Source organism: Sinocyclocheilus anshuiensis, unplaced genomic scaffold (assembly GCF_001515605.1).
Source record: "Sinocyclocheilus anshuiensis isolate Anshui unplaced genomic scaffold, SAMN03320099.WGS_v1.1 scaffold1894, whole genome shotgun sequence".
Lineage (NCBI taxonomy): Eukaryota > Metazoa > Chordata > Actinopteri > Cypriniformes > Cyprinidae > Sinocyclocheilus > Sinocyclocheilus anshuiensis.
In genome coordinates, this window is record NW_015542447.1 from 271493 (window position 1) to 276026 (window position 4534).

Genomic DNA, 4534 nt, shown 5'->3' on the forward strand with positions numbered 1-4534 from the left:
CCCCCAGGATTCCTAGATTTCCCCAAGAAGATTTGGGGGGGGGGGCCATATACCTGTGACCGAGCCAGCCAAGGCCACGGAGGATCTGCCATGGCCTCCTGAGTCCCCTGCTCCGCCATGGCAACCTGAACTGCCCGCTCCGCCATGGCAACCTGAGCTGCCGGCTCCGCCATGGTGGCCTGAACTGCCTGCTCCGCCATGGCAACCTGAACTGCCAGCTCCGCCATGGCCTCCTGAGCTGCCGGCTCCGCCATGACTCCCGGAGCTCCCTGATCCGCCCTGGAGGCTCTCCTTGTTTCCGTCCAGGGCGCCCCCCCCCATCCCCGATGGTACTGTTACGGCGCGGGACGCGCCTTCCGGGAGGCGGGAGTAATGTTAGGGTTATGTTTAGTTTTTGTCCTGTTTTCATTGTGTTTTCAGTTTATCTGTTCCCCTGTGACCTAGTTTTACTTTGGCTCCTAATTGTCATTTCGTTCACCTGTGTTTCATTAATTAACTCATTAGTTCTTTCATTTGCTCCCCTACAAATACTCTCAGTTTTCCCTTAGTCAGAGTCCGTTCTCGTTTATGTAATGTTGGTGTACTTGCTTGTCTCCTGGATCTGTTTATTAAATTACCTTTTGTTTATCTCCGTCGTCCTCGTGTGTGTGTCCCACACCAACCCGTAACAGAAGAACGGACCAAACGATGACTGCTGCAGAGGACGCGCTGTGGGGTTTGCGGCAAGGCGGTCAGAGGTTGGAGCGATATGTGGAGGGTTTCCTCGAGCTCACCAACCGGGTGAGTTGGCACGACGCCGCTCTAGGTGCGTGCTTCCTGCTGGGGTTGGATGACGAAACAATCCGCTGCGATCTCACTACGGGTGATTTTTCCATTGATCGAGCTGATTAATCTCGTACTATTCCTAAATAGCTCTGATATGGAAGTTGAGAAAGTAATGAATATTCCCAAGCCCCGTCCATGGCGCTGCCCCCGGGGTTCTCGGCACCCGTCCTCACCCCAGAAGTCGCTCTAACACGCTTCTCTGAGCCTCCTTCATCTCCTTCGCCTCCGCTGGTCCCGTCCAGCCCTCTTTCGTCTCTAGAGCACCCCCCAGAGCCGGCTCCTCCAGGGCGTCCTCGAGTGCCCCTGTGACCTAGTTTTACTTTGGCTCCTAATTGTCATTCCGTTCACCTGTGTTTGATTAATTAACTCATTCGTTCTTTTGTTTGCTCCCCTTCAAATACTCTCAGTTCTCCCCTTAGCCTTTGTCCGTTCTACTTTAAGTTTCGTGGTGTGTCTCTTGTGTTTTTGCTATTCACATTTATTAAATCAGTTTATTAGAATTACCCCTTTGCCTTCGTCTGCCTTCCTGGGACACATCCGTAACAAAAGGTGGGCGAACTAGTCTGGATAGGGGATCTGGCCCCCGCAAGCCTTTCCATGGACGTAGTTTACCCATTGATTTTAATCTTATGAAAGAAAGGTTAGATTGCTTTTTCTCTAATACAAGGCTCTTCATACTAGGAAATGAACTTCGGTGAAATGCCTTTAATTGTGACCTCATCAGTCAAGAAGGCAGGAAGATGGTTTGATTCTGCAATCAAGCTGAGTGCCATCATAGATCTCCAGGAGCATAATCTGACAGAATTATTCCATTCACAATCTGGATCTAAGGATTTTCCCTGTAAACCAGCAGGCCATATTCAGACATAAAAAGGGCAGAAGATCCTTTGCAACCCTCCTCAGACAGAGACTCTTTAAGTCTCTGGCTAAAGCTAACAGTTTATGTGCCAGTGTTCTCTACTTGTATGAAGTTCAGTTCAAAATGGAGCCAACTAAGATGGCCATTATTGCATCAGAAAGCGTTATTCCAACCAGTGCAGTGAATGACACCATCATACCAAGGATGGGCTACACTATTCTGGCAGTTATTATTGGTTTCTTCTCAGTTTTTGGCATCATATTGAGCATGAATGTAATTGTGGTGACGTTGAAGCACAGGCAGCTACGGCAGCCACTGAAATTCACCCTGGTCAACCTAGCTGTGGCTGATCTTGGTTGTGCGACATTTGGAGGGCTGCCAACCATGGTGACCAATGCCATGGGGTACTTCAGCTTGGGCAGTGTGGAATGTGTGCTAGAAGGTTTTGCCGTGGCCTTCTTTGGTGAGTATCTATTTTGAACCTTTTTAATCTCTATTTTATTGAATTTGATTGACCATGGATGACGATTACAGATGGTTAAATAGTTAGATGGATATTATTATCTACATTTGCAATTATATTTTTCCCCCTGCTGTCTACGTCCATGATCAGAATATACCTGTGATCCATATTTGAGTCAGCTCTGACTAGTTCAGGACCACTGATCTTCATATAGGGGTACTCTTCTCTTAAAAAACAGTTATCGCTGGTCTGTGCTCAGTTGCGATAATTGCAGTTGAACGATGCATGGTGGTCTGCAGACCAGTGGGTTCAGTCACCTTCCAGACGAGACATGCAGTTGCAGGAGCTGTCATCGCCTGGGTCTGGTCGTTCCTGTGGAACACTCCATCGCTTTTTGGATGGGGTAGCTATGAGCTGGAGGGTGTGCAGACATCTTGTGCACCAGACTGGTACAGCAGAAATTTGGCCAACGTCTCCTACATCATGTGTTACTTTCTTCTGTGCTTTGCACTGCCTTTCTCTGTCATTGTCATCTCCTACACTTGCCTCCTGTGGACCCTACTCAGGAAAGCTACAAAGGACTAGGGAAGATTTCATGCTGATAGAGCAGTAGTAGAGGAAGTATTTGTAATTTTACATACTTGTATTTGCCTCTATCTGAAATTGTGTATTATGGGATCAGGGATAATTTCTCACGATTAACTAGTTGCTCATTAGCATGCATATTGCTAGCATATTGGCTGTTTATTAGTATTTATAAAGCACATATTAATGCCTTACTCTGCATGGCTATATTTTAGATCCCTTAATCCTACTCCATACCAAAACTTAACATCTACCTTACTAACTAGTAATGAACAGTAATTAGGAGTTTATTGAAGCAAATGTCATAACCGTGACCGTATTACATTTTTATTACATAACTACTTTATCTGCCTTAACAATGGGATAGGAATTTCACAATGGAGTCAAAAGCCTTTTTTTTATTATTCACAACTTTTTTGGCTCTTCATGCCTCAGTATATTCAGTATACTGGACAAATTTACTGCATTTTCCTATGATGGGAATGTCAGATTCCACTCCTAGAAGGCCACTGTCACGTTTATTTTCTGTGTTTCTGTTCTCCCTGCCTGGACCTAGTTTTCCTTACCTCTGTTCAGTAATCATCTTATTTGTCCATTGTTTGGTTTAGTATTTATAGCCCTGCCTTTCCTCAGTTTCTCTGTCCTGTCACCGTCGTGTAAGGAGGTTGTTTTCTCTTACTTTCTCATGTGGATTTATTAAAGACTCCATTTGTTTGATCTGCCTCCTTCGTACTCCTTCAAGCTCCTTTCCCCAACAACCTGTGACAGATGACAGGACCCACAAAAAAGATGGACTGGGCTGAGGACGTTCTGCTGAATATCCAGGGGGCATATATCCATGGCCATAGTGGCCAAGCCGGGGGACCTGGACAAGGCCACTAAGAATCCTGCATTGCCTCCTGAATGGCCGGCTCCTCCGTGGCCTCCTGAACTGTCTGATCTGCCATGGCCCCCTGGACTACCTGCTCCGCCATGGCCCCCTGAGTTCCCTGCTCCGCCATGGCCTCCTAAACTCCCTGTTCCGCCCTGGAGGCCTTCCTTGTCTCCGCCCTGTTCCTGCCCTGCACCAGCCTCCAGGGCGCCCGCCTCCCCGTTGGAACTGTTACGGCGCGGGACGCGCCTTCGGGGAGGGGGGCGATATGTCACGTTTATGTTCTGTGTTTCTGTTCTCCCTGCCTGGACCTAGTTTTCCTGTGTTGCTTGATTAGTTCATTAGTTTCCACCTGTGTTCATTAATCATCTTATTTGTCCATCGTTTGGTTTAGTATTTATAACCCTGCCTTTCCTCAGTTTCTCTGTCCTGTCACCGTCGTGTAAGGAGGTTATTCCCCTTCAGGAACTCGAGCTGAGTCAAAGTCGCTTTGGGAACGCCCCTGCGTGACCGCGTTCTGAAGCACGTGTCAAATCAGTCCAATGGAGTAGCGAGACATCACGAGCGGGGTGACGTAAGCACCAGAAAGTATAAAAGCGCATCCGGCAGAGCGCAAACCAGCTTCTGCTCTTCAGTGTGTATGTGTCTATCTATTTACTGTTGTCCGTCCGCACAAGCATATATATAAAACAATCATGAAAAAGTCTATGGCGAGCGAACGGCATTACAAACGCTGTGTTCCTCCCTGCCCACGATATCTGGCGACGGGGGATACACACGATTTGTGTGTCGTTTGTTTGGGAGCGGAGCATGCACGGTCAGCTCTTGAGGGGGCTGATTGTCATGACTGCGAGCTGCTCTCGCTGCGCACGCTCCGCTCTCGCCTGGCCGTGTTTGATGAGAGCGGCCAGGCTCGCGATCCCGCTGGCAG

The 4534-nt window shown here is 48.0% G+C and overlaps 1 pseudogene; it reads left to right on the top strand.

Moving 5' to 3' along the window:
• Positions 1 to 1822: 1822 nt before the first annotated feature.
• Positions 1823 to 4534, top strand: part of LOC107693598 (parapinopsin-like) — a 4640-nt pseudogene continuing 1928 nt past the window's right edge.